Here is a 17,450-nt window from a genome sequence, read left to right on the forward strand (position 1 = left end):
CGTTTGTCAGCTGTGTGACCTCGGGCGAGTCACTTCACTTCTCTGGGCTTCGTTTCCCTTATCTGTACACTGGGGATTGAGGCTGTGAGCCCTGTGTGGGGCAGGGAAGGTGTCCTACCGGATTTGCTTGTACCTACCCCAGCGCTTAATACAATGCTTGGTACATAGTAAGTGCTTCAGAAATACCACAGTTATTCCCTTCTAGACTGTAAGTCCGGTGTGGGCAGGGATTGTCTCTCTTTATTGCTGAACTGTACTTTCCAAGCGCTTAGTACAGTGCTCTGCACACAGTAAGCATTCAATAAATTAATGATTGAATGACTGAATAAGACCCCTATGTGATATTGCTGCCTCTGGGCGCCCCCTGCTGGACATACGTGAGCATGACACCCTTGCGAACTGGTGGGCCCCTCCGTGATATTGCTGTCTTTTGGGCGCCGTCTGGTGGACATTGGTGAGCACGATACCCCTGCGGCTTCGCAGCCCTCTGCCGGGGGGGCTTCGCTGAGACCCCTCCGTGATAATAATAATAATAATAATAATAATAATAATAATAGCATCTATTAAGCGCTTACTATGTGCAAAGCACTGTTCTAAGCACTGAGGAGATTACAAGGTGATCAGGTTGTCCCACGGGGGCTTAAAGTCTTCATCCCCATTTCACAGATGAGGGAACTGAGTCCCAGTGACGTTAAGTGGCTTGCCCGAAGCTACACAGCTGACAATTGGCGGAGCCGGGATTTGAACCCATGATCTCGCCCGGACCCCAGGGACCCCAGTGGATGTGTTTGGCTTTGGAGAGTGCCCCCAAGGCCTCCCTCCCCACCCATAGCGTCACCTCAGAAGCCACCTCTGCCTCCTCCAGGTGGTCTTCCCCAGTTATCCCCCACCTCCACATTCTTGGAGAAGCAGCCTGGCTTAATGGCTAGAACCTGGGCCTGACAGTCAGGAGGACACAGGTTCCAACCCCGCCTCCACCACATGTCTATCGTGTGACCTTGGGCAAGCCACTTCACTTCTCTGTGCCTCTGTAAAATGAGGATTAAGACTGTGAGCCTGATGTGGGACAGGGTCTGTGTCCAAACCGATTTGCCTGTATTCTTCCCTAGCACTTAGTACAGTGCCTGGCACATAGTAAGCATTTAACAAATACTACAGTTATTATTATTATCACTATTACTATGACTTTCCATTGTGTGCCTCATTTATCTTTGTCCTCCTGTTCTTGTATTGTTTTTATCATTTCATTTCATTTCATTTTTATCATTTCCATCTCTGCACTTACTGCTCAGCCATTGTACATCTGACCAGTTGTCAGAACATTTGACCTCATTAGACTAATTAGACATTGTTTCACACAATTTCTTGAACAAGGGTTCATTAAATACCATTGATTGAATGATAAACTTCTGGAGGGTGGGGACCAGGCCCTCTCCCTCCGAAGCACATTCCCAAGTGCCCAGTACACAGCTCTGTAGCCAGGAGGTATCCAGTACAGTGTCATACTTCCAAGGTGAACTCTGCTCAGACTACACTGCGGTTGATGACGACGGTGACATCTTGCTTTCTGTAGAGTGCTTTTTCATTTCCAAAGCACTTTCACATCCATTTTCTCACTGTACGCTCATAACGTGCCCTGGGGGGAGCGAGAGGCAGTTGGTGTCGTCCCCGTTTTACGGCCGGGGAGACCGAGGACCAGAGAAGTTAAGTGACGTGTCCGAGGTCATCCAGGGGCGAGACGGGATCTGGAATCCCAGTCTTGTGACTCCCAACCCTCTGCTCTTTCCACTAAGCCACACCACCCCTGCTCGGGCTAGCTGTGAAGGCAGAACTGTCCGATACGATGGCAAAGTACTTTCTAATATTAATAAGCTTTAGCCACTTACTATGCACAAGGCACCATACTAACCGCTGGGGTGGAGACGAGCAAATCAGGTTGGACGGTCCCTGTCCCACGTGGAGCTCACAGTCCTAACCCCCATTTTATAGCTGAGGGAACTGAGGCACAGAGAAGTAAAGTGACTTGCCCAAGGTCACACAGCAGACCAGCGATGGAGCCGGGATTAGAACCCATGACTTTCCGACTCCCGGGCCCGTGCTCTATCCATTACGCCATGCTGTGCTCTGCACACAGTAAGCGCTCAATAAATATGATCGAATGAATGAATGCTGCTTCTCCAATCTTCCTCCTCCTCCTCCCCTCTCAGTATTTATGTCCATATCCTTTCCCTCTGCTGCTTCCCCTGCCTGTAAGTTATTTAAAACTCTGCCTCCCCTACAAGATTACAAAGTCCTTGAGTGCAGGGATTGTGTCTATCAACTGGGTTGGACCATCTCAAGCGCTCAGTACAGTTCTCTACCACAGTAAGTGCTCAATAAATACCCCTGTTGGAGAATGGGCTTCCCCTGTTGGGAAGTAGCAGGACCTAGTGGATAGAGCCCAGTCCTGGGAGTCAGACGACTTGGGTTCTAAACCCGACTCTGCCACTGGACTGTCGATTGACCTCGGGCAAGTCACTTCACTGCTCTGTGCCTCAGTTTCCTCATCTATAAAATGGGGATTAAATCCTCCATCCTCCTACTTGGACTGTGAGCCCCAAGTGTCTGGCATGTAGTAAGCACTTAGCAAATACCATAATTATTATTATTACTACTCTCGATGCTCCATTGAGCCCAGGTAGACTTTGCTATATGGGAGACTAGTCTTAACGCTGGCCACCCCACCCACTTCCCGTGTGACCTCGGGCAGGTGGCTTAGCCTCTCTGGGCTTCAATTTCCTCATCTAGAAAATGGGGATAATAATAATAATAATAATGGCATTTGTCAAGCACTTACTATGTGCAATGTTCTAAGCGCTGGGGGGATACAAGGTGATCAGGTTGTCCCACATGGGGCTCACAGTCTTAATCCCCATTTTACAGATGAGGTAACTGAGGCCCAGAGAAGTTAAGTGACTTGCCCAAAGTCACACAGCTGACAGGTGGTGGAGCCGGGATTAGTACCCATGACCTCTGACTCCCAAGCCCGGGCTCTTTCCACTGAGCCACGCTGCTTCTCAATATATGACCTCGTTGGGCTTGGTGGGAGGACATAAGAACTCTGTCGTGATGGGGCTTGGGGAAAGCAAACAGGGCCCAGGGAGAGAGGTTTAACTCCACAGAAAATGAGCAATCCCTGGGCCAAGGTACCCCTTGCTCACCCCCACCTCCTGCCCACCCCCCACCTCCCGGCTGTAGCTTGCTGCCCTCCGCACCCACCTACCTGATTCCTGGAAATCCCAGTTTCACTTTTCCACAACCTTGGTCAGCTTGTTTCCACTTGGAGTCCCTCCCCGGGCCTCTTTCTCCTCTGCCCCGTGGTAATATCCCCTCCCTCTGCACCCGCCGGTCCTTGCCTGGACCCCAGGGACCCCAGTGGCTGCGTCTGGCTTTGGAGGGTCCCCCCAAGGCCTGGGGGGAGCAGGCCTTGGGGAAGAGAGCCCCCCTTCAGCACCCTGCTGAGCCTTAGGCATGGACTCTTAGGGGTTCTTGGGCTTCCAGTCAATCAATCAATTGATCAATCAGTGGTCTTTATGGAGGGCTTACTGTAGGCCTTACTGTGTGGCCTAGTGGAAAGAGCAGGGTCCTGGAAGTTGGAGGCCCTGGGTTCTAATCATAGCTCTGACGTTTGTTTGCTGTGTGACCGTGGGCACATTACTTCACTTCTCTGGGCCTCAGTTCCCTCATCTGCAAAAGGGGGATGCAATACCTGTTCTCCCTCCTGGTTAGACTGTGAGCTGCATGTGGGACCTGATTATCTTCTACCTACCCCATTGCTCAGCACTTAGAACAGTGCTTTGCACATAGTAAGCCCTTAACAAATACCATCATTATTATTATTATTACAGTGCTTGGCACATAGTAAGCACCTAACAAATACCACAATTTTTATTTTCATTATTATACCAATAGTAAGAGTAATAATAATACTATTAATTTCACTAATTTTCAACTGAATAATCATTTTTGTTTAAAATCCCATCTCCTCCAAGAGGCCTTCCCCAAACTAATCCCTCATCTCCCCAATCCCTCTTCCTTCTGCGTTGCCGTTCCACTTGCATTTAATAATAATAATGTTAATACTAATAATTGTGGCATTTGTTTAAGCACTTTCTATTTGACAGGCACTGTTCTAAGCGCTGGGATGGATACAACCAAAGGTTAGCGGCAGAGGAGCGGAGGGTGCGGGCTGGGATGGAGAAGGGGAGAAGGAAGGTGAGATTGGAGGGGGCGAAGGGATGGACAGCTTTGAAGCCGAGAGTGAGGAGTTTTTGCCTCATACTAAGGTTGACAGGCAACCACTGGAGATTTTTGAGGAGGGGAGTGACATGATCAGAGCGTTTCTGTAGAAAGATAATCCGGGCAGCAGAGTGAAGTATAACCTGAAGCGGGGAGAGACTGGAGGTTGGGAGATCAGAAGTAAACAGTAAACAGTTATTAACATAAATAGAATTACTGATATTGAATTATTATGGATATGTACACAAGTGTTGTGGAGCGGGGAGGGTGTAAAGCAAAGGGACGGAGTTGGGGTGATGGGGAGGGGAGGAGAGCTGAGGAAAAGGGGGCTTAGTCTTAGCCTCGATCTCACCTGTCTCTCCGCCGAACCCTGGCCACGTCCTGCCTCTGGCCTGGAACGCCCTCTCTCCTTCAAAGTCCTACTGGAGGCCCACCTCCTCCAAGAGGCCTTCCCAGACTAAGCCCTTTTTTCTTCAGCTCCCCATCCATTCTGCCTCACCATGACTCGCTCCCTTTGCTCTTCCCCCCGCCCCACAACACTTATGTATACATGTACACTTTCATTCATTCATTCATTCATTCATTCAATCGTATTTATTGAGCACTTACTGTGTGCAAAGCACTGTACTAAGCGCTTGGGAAGTACAAGTTTGCAACATATAGAGACAGTCCCTACCCAACAGCGGGCTCACAGTCTAGAAGGGGGAGACAGACAACAAAACAAAACATATAAACCAAATAAAATAAATAGAATAAACATGTACAAGTAAAATAAATAAATACAGTAATAAATATGTACAAACATATATACAGGTGCAGCGGGGAGGGGCCTTTCATAATTCTATTTATGCCTGTTTACTTATCTGTCAAGCCCTCCACCCCGAGACTGTGAGCCCATTGAGGGCAGCGAATGTCTCTCTTTATTGCTGTATTGTACTTCCCAAGCACTTAGTACAGTGCTCTGTACACAATAAGAGCTCAATAAATACGGTTGAATGAATGAATAGCAGTATCGCAGAGAAGCAGTATTGCAGAGAAGCAGCGTGGCTCAGTGGAAAAGAGGCTGGGCTTTGGAGTCACAGATCATGGGTTCAAATCCTGGCTCGGCCAACTGTCAGCTGTGTGACTTTGGGCAAGTCATTTAACTTCTTTGGGACTCAGTTCCCTCATCTGTAAAATGGGGATGAAGACTGTGAGCGCCCCGTGCGACAACCCAGAGCTTAGAACAGTGCTTTGCACATAGTAAGTGCTTAATAAATGCCATTATTATTATTATTATTATCACGGAGGGGCCTCAGCGAAGCCCGTTGTTGGGTAGGGACCGTCTCTATATGTTGCCAACTTGTACTTCCCAACCGCTTAGTACAGTGCTTTGCACACAGTAAGCGCTCAATAAATACGATTGAATGAATGAAGGCCCCCCCACCCCCCGGCAGAGAGGGCTGAGAAGCCGCAGGCGTGTCGTGCTCAACAATGTCCGCCAGACGGCGCCCAAAACACAGCAATATCACGGAGGGGCCTTATTCATTCATTCAATCGTATTAATTGATTGAATGCTTATTGTGTGCAGAGCACTGTACTAAGCGCTTGGAAAGTACAGTTCAGCCAAAAAGAGAGACAATCGCTGCCCACAACAGACTTACAGTCTAGAAGGGAATAATTATGGTATTTCTTAAGCACTTACTATGTACCAAGCACTGCACTAAACGCTGGGGTAGGTACAAGCAAATCCGGTAGGACACTGTCACTGTGAAACATGGGGCTCACAGCCTCAATCCCCAATGTACAGATGAGGGAAATGAGGCCCAGAGAAGTGAAGTGACTTGCCCGAGGTCACACAGCTGACAAACGTGGTGGGGGAGGAATTAGAGCTCACAACTTCTGACTCCCAGGCCTGGGCTCTACTCACTTCACAGGCTCTCAGCACACGGGACGGCAATACCGCAGAGGTGTCGTGCTCACCAATGTCCGCCAGACGGCGCCAAAAACACGGCAATATCACGGAGGGGGGCAGCGAAAGCCGCAGGGGTGTCGTGCTCACCAATGTCCACCTGAGGGCGCCCGCAGACGGCGGCCTCCTGCACGCTCCCGGGCCCCACACTGTGCTAAGCGCTGGGACCGATACAAACAAATCGGGGTGGGCACAGTCCCTTGTCCCACGTGGGGCTCACAGTCTCCATCCTTATTTTACAGATGAGGGAACTGAGGCCCAGAGAAGTCGAGTGACTTATCCAAGGTCACACAGCAGACAAATGGAGGAGTTGGGATCAGAACCCATGACCTTCTGACTCCTCGTTATGGGCAGGGAACGTGTCTGCTAATTCTGTACTCTTCCAAGTTCTTAGTACAGTGCTCTGGGGTAGGTACAAGATTTTCAGGTCAGACACAGTCCCTGTCTGACATGGAGCTTGCAAGTCTAAACAGGAGTATCAAATCCCCATTTTACAGATAATAATAGTATTTGTTAAGCTCTTACTATGTGCCAAGAACTGTTCTAAGTACTGGGTGGGGGGGAATACAAGGTAATCAGGTTGTCCCACGTGGGTCTCACAATCTTAATCCCCATTTTACAGACAAGGTAGCCCAGTCCCAGAGAAGTTAAGTGACTTACCCAAAGTCACACAGCTGACAAGTGGCAGAACTGGGATTAGAACCCATGGTCTCTGACTCATTCAATCATTCATTCAATCGTATTTATTGAGTGCTTACTGAGTGCAGAGCACTGTACTAAGCGCTTGGGAAGTGCTTCTCCAATGAGATGAAGAATGAGATGAGGAATAGAAGTGGAAACTGAAGCAAAGAGAATTGAAGTGACTTGCCCATGGTCACAGGTAGGCAGGTGGTGGAGCCAGGATTATTATTATTTTTATAGAATAATAATAATGGTATTTGTTAAGCCCTTACTATGTGTCTATCACCTTTCTAAGCACTGAGAGGCATCCTGGCTCAGTGGAAAGAGCACAGGCTTGGGAGTCAGAGGTCATGGGTTCTAATCCCTGCTCCGCCACGTGTCAGCTGTTTGACTTTGGGCAAGTCACTTAACTTCTCTGTGCTTCAGTCACCTCATCTGTAAAATGGGGATTAAGACTGTGAGCCCCATGTGGGTCAACCTGATTACCTTGTATGTCCCCCAGCGCTTAGAACAGTGCTTGGCACATACTAAGCACTTAACAGATGTCATCATCCTTATTATCATTATTATTACAAGCTAATCAGGTTGGACAGAGTCCCTGTATCGGGCTCACAGTCTAAATCCCCACTTTCCAGATGAAGGAACTGAGGCCCAGAGGAGCAAAGTGACTTGCCCAAGATCACACAGCAGACAAGGGGCAAACCCAGGGCCTCTGACTCCCAGGCCTGAGCTCTCTCTGCCTGGTCCTGCAGCTCCCCACGGTCGCCTCTACATAGTTGATTCCATTTATTAGCCCAGTCATCGCCAGGTCCTGGCTGGGTCGCTCCTGAGAGAGCATCTGAGTTTAGATGGTGAGACCCCCTGCCCCCCACCAGCCCCCCACCCCCGACTCCCTGCCCATGGCAGATTCTTGCCTGGCATTACCGTTCTCGCTGTACCTTTGCTCGAAATTGTTGACTGAGATTTCTGCTCTTGATTAGTGTTTAACTTTCAGAAATGCTCGTCAACACAGATAAAAATCTTCCAGTAATAGTAATAATAATACTATTATTTTCACTAATTTTCAACTGAATAATCATTTTTGTTCAGCATTAATCATTAAATAATGATTAATCATTAAAATAGTCATTTTAAAAGCCCATCTCCTCCAAGAGGCCTTCCCCAACTAAGCCCTCACCTCACCACTCCCTCTTTCTTCTGCATTGCCCTTCCGCTTGCATTTAATAGTAATAATGATGATAATAATAATTGTGGCATTTGTTTAAGCACTTTCTATGTGACAGGCACTGTTCTAAGCGCTGGGATGGATACAACATAATCGGGTTGGACACAGTCGCTGTCTGTCCCACACGGGTCTCACACTCTTAATCCCCAGTTTACAGATGAGGTAACCGAGGCTCAGAGAGGTGAAGTAACTTGCCCAGGGTCACAGAGCAGATAAATGGTGTTGTGGCGATTAGAACCCAGCACCTTCTGACTTCCAGGCCCAAGCTCTATTTACTAGGCCATACCGCTTCGCATTTGTCCCCTTTATTCCCCCCCCTCCCGCCCACAGCCCCACAGCACTTATATCCCCATCTGCATTTGTTTTCATATCTGTCTTCCCCTCTGGACAATAAATACAACAGTGCCCACAAACAGCAATATAATACTAACAATAATGGCACTTGTTAAGCACTTACTATGTGCCCAGCACCTGTCTAAGCACTGGAGTAGATACAAGGTAATCTGGTGGTCTCGCAGTCTTAATCGCCATTTTACAGATGAGGGAACTGAGGCACAGAGAAGTGACTTGCCCGATGTTACAGAACAGACAAGCGGTGGAGTCGGGATTCGAACTCACGACCTCGTGCTCCAAAGCCCGTGCTCTTTCCACTGAGCCACGTGGTTTCTCCGTGGGCACGGAGGGCAGAGAGGCCGCTGGGGTGTCCTGCTCACCGATGCCCACCAGGGGGCGACAACACACCTCGGAGCACGGAGGCCTTACAGTCTAGAAGGGAATAATTGTGGTATTTGTTAAGCACTTACTATGTACCAAGCACTGCACTAAGCGCCGGGGTGGGTACAAGCAGATCCGGTAGGACACTGTTCCTGTCCCACGTAGGGCTCACAGCCTCAATCCCCAGTGTACAGATGAGGGAAATGAGGCCCAGAGAAGTGAAGTGACGCGCCCGAGGTCACACAGCTGACAACGTGGCGGGGGCGGGATTAGAACTCACAACTTCTGACTCCCAGGCCCGGGCTCTAGCCACTGCGCATGCTTCTCAGCACACGGGACGGCAACACCGCAGTGGTGTCGTGCTTACCAATGTCCGCCAGGCGGCGCCCAAAAGACGGCAATATCACGGAGGGGGCCAGCGAAAGCCGCAGGGGTGTCGTGCTCACCAATGTCCGCCAGACGGCGCCAAAAAGGCAGCAATATCACGGAGGGGGTCAGCGAAGCCGCAGGGGTGTCGTGCTCACCAATGTCCGCCAGACGGCGCCAAAAAGGCAGCAATATCACGGAGTGGCCAGCGAAGCCGCAGGGGTGTCGTGCTCACCAATGTCCACCTGAGGGCGCCCGCAGGCGGCGGCCTCCTGCACGCTCCCGGGCCCCACACTGTACTAAGCGCTGGGACCGATACAAACAAATCGTGGTGGGCACAGTCCCTCGTCCCACGTGGGGCTCACAGTCTCCACCCCTGTTTTACAGATGAGGGAACTAAGGCCCAGAGAAGTCAAGTGACTTGTCATTCATTCATTCATTCAATCGTATTTATTGAGCGCTTACTGTGTGCAGAGCACTGTACTAAGCGCTTGGGAAGTACAAGTTGGCAACATATAGAGACAGTCCCTACCCAACAGTAGGCTCACAGTCTAAAAGGAGTCAGAAGGTTTGCTGCCATTTGTCTGCTGCATGGGGTTGGCTCACGGGCCTGGGAATCATCATCATCATCATCAGTCGTATTTATTGAGTGCTTACTGTGTGCAGAGCACTGCACTAAGCGCTTGGGAAGTACAAGTTGGCAACATATAGAGACAGTCCCTACCCAACAGTAGGCTCACAGTCTAAAATGAGTCAGAAGGTTTGCTGCCATTTGTCTGCTGCATGGGGTAGGGGCACGGGCCTGGGAGTCACAAGGTTTGCTGCCATTTGTCTGCTGCATGGGGTTGGGGCACGGGCCTGGAAGTCATCATCATCATCATCAATTGTATTTATTGAGCGCTTACTTTGTGCAGAGCACTGCACTAAGCGCTTGGGAAGTACAAGTTGGCAACATATAGAGACAGTCCCTACCCAACAATAGGCTCACAGTCTAAAAGGAGTCAGAAGGTTTGCTGCCATTTGTCTGCTGCATGGGGTTGGGGCACGGTCCTGGGAGTCACAAGGTTTGCTGCCATTTGTCTGCTGCATGGGGTGGGGGCACTGGCCTGGGAGTCATCATCATCATCATCAATCGTATTTATTGAGCGCTTACTGTGTGCAGAGCACTGCACTAAGCACTTGTGAATTTCAAGTTGTCAACATATAGAGACAGTCCCTATCCAGCAGTAGGCTCACAGTCCAAAAGGAGTCACAAGGTTTGCTGCCATTTGTCTGCTGCATGGGGTTGGGGCACGGGCCTCGGAGTCATCATCATCAGTCGTATTTATTGAGCGCTTACTGTGCGCAGAGCACTGCACTAAGCACTTGGGAAGTACAAGTTGGCAACATAGAGAGACAATCCCTACCCAACAGTAGGCTCACAGTCTAAAAGGAGTCGTCAGAAGGTTTGCTGCTATTTATCTGCTGCATGGGGCTGGGGCACGGGCCTGGGAGTCACAAGGTTTGCTGCCACTTGTCTGCTGCATGGGGTTAGGGCACGGGCCTGGGAGTCATCATCATCATCATCAATCGTATTTATTGAGCGCTTACTGTGTGCAGAGCACTGCACTAAGCGCTTGGGAAGTACAAGTTGGCAACATATAGAGACAGTCCCTACCCAACAGTAGGCTCACAGTCTAAAAGGATTCACAATGGTTGCTGCCATTTGTCTGCTGCATGGGGTTGGGGCACGGGCCTGGGAGTCACAAGGTTTGCTGCCATTTGTCTGCTGCATGGGGTTGGCTCACGGGCCTGGGAGTCATCATCATCATCATCAATCGTATTTATTGAGCGCTTACTGTGTGCAGAGCACTGCACTAAGCGCTTGGGAAGTACAAGTTGTCAACATATAGAGACAGTCCCTACCCAACAGTAGGATCACAGTCTAAAATGAGTCACAAGGCTTGCTGCCATTTGTCTGCTGCATGGGGTTGGGGCATGGGCCTGGGAGTCACAAGGTTTGCTGCCATTTGTCTGCTGCATGGGGTTAGGGCACGGGCCTGGGAGTCATCATCATCATCATCAATCATATTTATTGAGTGCTTACTGTGTGAAGAGCACTGCACTAAGCACTTGGGAAGTACAAGTTGGCAACATATAGAGACAGTCCCTACCCAAGAGTAGGCTCACAGTCTAAAAGGAGTCACAAGGTTTGCTGCCATTTGTCTGCTGCATGGGGTTGGGGCACGGGCCTGGGAGTCATCATCATCTTCATCAATCGTATTTATTGAGTGCTTACTTTGTGCAGAGCACTGCACTAAGAACTTGGGAAGTACAAGTTGGCAACATATAGAGATATTCCCTACCCAAGAGTAGGGTCACAGTCTAAAAGGAGTCAGAAGGTTTGTTGCCATTTGTCTGTTGCATGGGGTTGGGGCACGGGCCTGGGAGTCACAATTTTTGCTGCCATTTGTCTGCTGCATGGGGTTGGGGCACGGGCCCGGGAGTCACAAGGTTTGCTGCCATTTGTCTGCTGCATGGGGTTAGGGCACAGGCCTGGGAGTCGTCATCATCATCATTAATTGTATTTATTGAGCACTTACTGTGTGTAGAGCACTGCACTAAGCGCTTGGGAAGTACAAGTTGGCAACATATAGAAACAGTCCCTACCCAACAGTAGGCTTACAGTCTAAAAGGAGTCAGAAGGTTTGCTGCCATTTGTCTGCTGCATGGGGTTGGGGCACGGTCCTGGGAGTCACAAGGTTTGCTGCCATTTGTCTGCTGCATGGGGTGGGGGCACTGGCCTGGGAGTCATCATCATCATCATCAATCGTATTTATTGAGCGCTTACTGTGTGCAGAGCACTGCACTAAGCGCTTGGGAAGTACAAGGTGGCAACATATAGAGTCAGTCCCTACCCAACAGTAGGCTCACAGTCTAAAAGGAGTCAGAAGGTTTGCTGCCATTTGTCTGTTGCATGGGGTTGGGGCACGGGCCTGGGAGTCACAAGGTTTGCTGCCATTTGTCTGCTGCATGGGGTTAGGGAACGGGCCTGGGAGTCATCATCATCATCATCAATCGTATTTATTGAGCGCTTACTGTGTGCAGAGCACTGCACTAAGCGCTTGGGTAGTACAAGTTGGCAACATATAGAGACAGTCCCTACCCAACAGTAGGCTCACAGTCTAAAAGGAGTCAGAAGGTTTGCTGCCATTTGTCTGCTGCATGGGGTTGCAGACACGGGCCTGGGAGTCACAAGGTTTGCTGCCATTTGTCTGCTACATGGGGTTAGGGCACGGGTTTGGGAGTCATCATCATCATCATCAATGTATTTATTGAGCGCTTACTGTGTGCAGAGCACTGCACTAAGCGCTTGGGAAGTACAAGTTGGCAACATATAGAGACAGTCCCTACCCAACAGTTGGCTCACAGTCTAAAAGGAGTCCCAAGGTTCGCTGCCATTTGTCTGCTGCATGGGGTTGGGGCACGGGCCTGGGAGTCACAAGGTTTGTTGCCATTTGTCTGCTGCATGGGGTTGGGGCACGGGCTGGGGGGTCATCATCATCATCATCAATCGAATTTATTGAGCGCTTACTGTGTGCAGAGCACTACACTAAGCGCTTGGGAAGTACAAGTTGGCAACATATAGAGACGGTCCCTACCCAACAGTAGGCTCACATTCTAAAAGGAGTCAGAAGGTTTGCTACCATTTGTCTGCTGCATGGGGTTGGGGCACGGGCCTGGGAGTCACAATTTTTGCTCCCATTTGTCTACTGCATGGGGTTGCGGCACGGGCCTGGGAGTCACAAGGTTTGCTGCCATTTGTCTGCTGCATGGGGTTGCAGACATGGGCCTGGGAGTCACAAGGTTTGCTGCCATTTGTCTGCTACATGGGGTTAGGGCACGGGCTTGGGAGTCATCATCATCATCATCAATTGTATTTATTGAGCGCTTACTGTGTGCAGAGCACTGCACTAAGCGCTTGGGAAGTACAAGTTGGCAACATATAGAGACAGTCCCTACCCAACAGTTGGCTCACAGTCTAAAAGGAGTCCCAAGGTTCGCTGCCATTTGTCTGCTGCATGGGGTTGGGGCACGGGCCTGGGAGTCACAAGGTTTGTTGCCATTTGTCTGCTGCATGGGGTTGGGGCACGGGCTGGGGGGTCATCATCATCATCATCAATCGAATTTATTGAGCGCTTACTGTGTGCAGAGCACTACACTAAGCGCTTGGGAAGTACAAGTTGGCAACATATAGAGACGGTCCCTACCCAACAGTAGGCTCACATTCTAAAAGGAGTCAGAAGGTTTGCTACCATTTGTCTGCTGCATGGGGTTGGGGCACGGGCCTGGGAGTCACAATTTTTGCTCCCATTTGTCTACTGCATGGGGTTGCGGCACGGGCCTGGGAGTCACAAGGTTTGCTGCCATTTGTCTGCTGCATGGGGTTAGGGCACGGGTCATGGGTTCAAAATCCGACTCCATCACTGGTCAGGTGTGTGACTTTGAGGAAATAACTTCTCTGTGCCTCACTTCCCTCATCTGTAAAATGGGGATGAAGTGTGAGCCCCACGTGGGACAACCCGATCTCCTTGTAAACTTCCCAGCTCTTAGAACAGTGCTTTGCATATAGGAAGCACTTAATAAATGCCATTATTATTATTATTATTATTATTATTATTATTATTATTATTATTATTATCACGGAGGGGCCTCAGAGAAGCCCCCCCGGCAGGAAGGGCTGTGAAGCCGCAGGGGTGTCGTGCGCATGAATGTCCACCAGACGGCGCCAAAATACAGCAATATCGCGGAGGGGCCTTACTCATTTATTCAATCGTATTAATTTATTGAGCGCTCACTGTGTGCACAGCACTGTACTAAGCGCTTGGAAAGTACAGTTCAGCAAAAAAGAGAGACAATCCCTGCCCACACGGGGCTTACAGTCTAGAAGGGAATAATTGTGGCATTTGTTAAGCACTTACTATGTACCAAGCACTGCACTAAGCGCCGGGGTTTGTACAAACAGATCCGGTAGGACACCGTCCCTGTCCCACGCAGGGCTCACAGCCTCAATCCCCAGTGTACAGGTGAGGGAAACGAGGCCCAGAGAAGTGAAGTGACTCTCCCGAGATCACACAGCTGGCAAACGTGGCGAGGGAGGGATTAGAACTCACAACTTCTGCCTCCCTGGCCCGGGCTCTACCCACTGCACAGGCTTCTCAGCACACGGGACGGCAACACCGCAGAGGTGTCGTGCTCACCAATGTCCGCCAGACGGCGCCCAAAACACGGCAATATCACGGAGGGGGGCAGCGAAAGCCGCAGGGGTGTCGTGCTCACCAATGTCCGCCAGACGGCGCCAAAATGGGAGAAATATCACGGAGGGGCCAGTGAAGCCGCAGGGGTGTCGTGCTCACCAATGTCCACCTGAGGGCGCCCGCAGGCGGCGGCCTCCTGCACGCTCCCGGGCCCCACACTGTACTAAGCGCTGGGACCGATACAAACAAATCGGGGTGGGCACAGTCCCTCGTCCCACGTGGGGCTCACAGTCTCCACCCCTATTTTACAGATGAGGGAACTGAGGCCCAGAGAAGTCAAGTGACTTGTCCAAGGTCACACCGCAGAAAAATGGAGGAGTCGGGATCAGAACCCATTCATTCATTCGTTCAATCATATTTATTGAGGGCTTACTGTGTGCAGAGCACTGTACTGGGCGCTTGTAAAGTGCTTCTTTAATGAGATGAGGAATGAGATGAGGAACAGATGAGGAAACTGAGGCACAGAGAAGCGAAGTGACTTGCCCAAGGTCACAGAGTAGGCAGGTGGTGGAGCCAGGATTATTATTATTTTTATATAATAATTTCATTATTTTTAATATTTAATAATAATAATTTATTATTTTTAATATTTTTATATAATAATAATTTTTATATAATAATAATGGTACTTGTTAAGCCCTTACTATGTGTCTTTCACCTTTCTAAGCGCTGAGAGGCAGCCTGGCTCAGTGGAAAGAGCACAGGCCTGGGAGTCAGAGGTCATGGGTTCTAATCCCGCTCCGCCACGTGTCAGCTGTTTGTCTTTGGGCAAGTCACTTAACTTCTCTGTGCTTCAGTTACCTCATCAGTAAAATGGGAATTAAGACTGTAAGCCCCATGTGGGACAACCTGATTACCTTGTATCTCCCCCAGTGTTTAGAACAGTGCTTGGCACATAGCACTTAACAAATGTCATCATCATTATCATTGTTATTATAAGCTAATCAGGTTGGACACAGTCCCTGTCCTACATGGGGCTCACAGTTTAAATCCCCACTTTCCAGATGAAGGAACCGAGGCCTACAGGAGTGAAGTGACTTGCCCAAGATCACACAGCAGACAAGGGGCAAACCCAGGGCCTCTGACTTCCAGGCTCAAGCTCTCTCTGCTAGGCCCCGCAGCTCCCCACGGTCGCCTCTACATAGTCGATTCCATTTATTAGCCCTGTCATCCCCAGGTCCTGGCGGGGTCTTTCCTGAGAGAGCATCTCAGTTTAGATGGTGAGAACCCCTGCCCCCCACCAGCCCCCCACCCCCGACTCCCTGCCCATGGCAGATTCTTGCCTGGCATTACCATTCTCAGTGTACCTTTGCTCAAAATTGTTTACTGAGATTTCTGTCTTGATTAGTGTTTAACTTTCAGAAATGCTCGTCAACACAGATAAAAATCTTCCATTTTGAGGCTACAGCCTGCTGTGCCATTTTTTTTTTCGCTTACCTCCACCCTGTTCAACCACTGGGCGGGGGCTGGAAGGGGGGACTTGTTGGGGTCCACCTAGCCATCTCCCCCAACTTGTTTATCCTCTCTTTATTTTAGCATCTTGCCGCAATTAGGTTGTCAGCTCCTTGAGGGCAGAGATCGGGTCTTCTAAAATTCAACTGGACTCTCCCAAGCGTTAAACCCAGTGCTCTGCACACCGTAGACTGCAGACTCCTTAAGGAAAGGGATCATGTCCATCGATCAAAGGCATTTGAATGCTCACTGTGGGCAAAGCACTGTACTAAGCACTTGGGAGAATATAACGTAACAGAGGTGGTAGTAATCCCGGCTCCACCACTTGTCTGCTTTGGGCAAGTCACTTCAGTTCTCTGGGCCTCAGTTACCTTATCTGGAAAATGGGGATCGTGAGCCCCATGTGGGACGACCTGAAGACCTTGTATCTACCCCAGTGCTTAGAACAGTGCTTGGTACATAGTAAGCGCTTAACAAATGCCATCATCATCATCATCATCCAGTGCTCTGCACACAGTAAGCACTTAATAAATATGATTGAATGAATGAATCCATTCCCTGCCCACAAGGAGCGTACAGTCTAGAAGGTTACTAACTCTACTGTGCTCTCTCAAGTGCTCAGTATAGTGCTCTGCGCAGAATAGAAGCAGCTCGGCCAATGGATAGAACACGGGTCTAGGAGTCTGAAGGTTCTGGGTTCTAATCCTCACTCCACCATTTGTCTGCTGTGAGACCTGGGGCAAGTCTCTTCACTTCTCTGTGCCTCAGTTCCCTCCTCTGTACAAAGGGGATCATGACTATGAACCCCAAGTGGGACGGGGACCGCGTCCAACCTGATGGTCTTGTCTCTATCCCAACACTCGGTATAAGTGCCCGGCACATAGTAAACGCTTAAGAAATACCATTAAGAAATAAAAAACCCACCTTTCTTACAAGTCTAGACCTCGGCTCACACCTCCGCCCATGAGTGAAACACCCCCGCCTTCCTTCAATACTGTGGATTCACATCGACACCCATAGTGTCACCTCAGAAGCCACCTCTGTCTCCTCCAGGTGGTCTTCCCTGGTTACTCCCCCCCCTACGCTCTTGGAGAAGCAGCCTGGCATAATGGCTAGAAACTGGGCCTGAGAGTCAGAAGGTCACAGGTTCCAACCCCGCCTCCACCACATGTCTGCAGTGTGTCCTTGGGCAAACCACTTCACTTCTCTGTGCTTCTGTAAAATGAGGATTAAGACTGTGAGCCTGCTGTGGGACAGGGACTGTGTCCAATCTGATTTGCCTGTATTCTTCCCTAGCCCTTAGTACAGTGCCTGGCACATAGTAAGCATTTAACAAATACCACAGTTATTATTATTATTGTTATTGTTACTATGACTGTCCATCGTGTGCATCGTTTATCTTTGTCCTCTTGTTCTTGTATTGTTTTTATCATTTCTATCTCTGCGCTTACTGCTCAACTATTGTATATCTGACTAGTTGAGTCAG

This window comes from Tachyglossus aculeatus, chromosome 21 (assembly GCF_015852505.1).
Source record: "Tachyglossus aculeatus isolate mTacAcu1 chromosome 21, mTacAcu1.pri, whole genome shotgun sequence".
In the NCBI taxonomy this organism is placed as follows: Eukaryota; Metazoa; Chordata; class Mammalia; order Monotremata; family Tachyglossidae; genus Tachyglossus; species Tachyglossus aculeatus.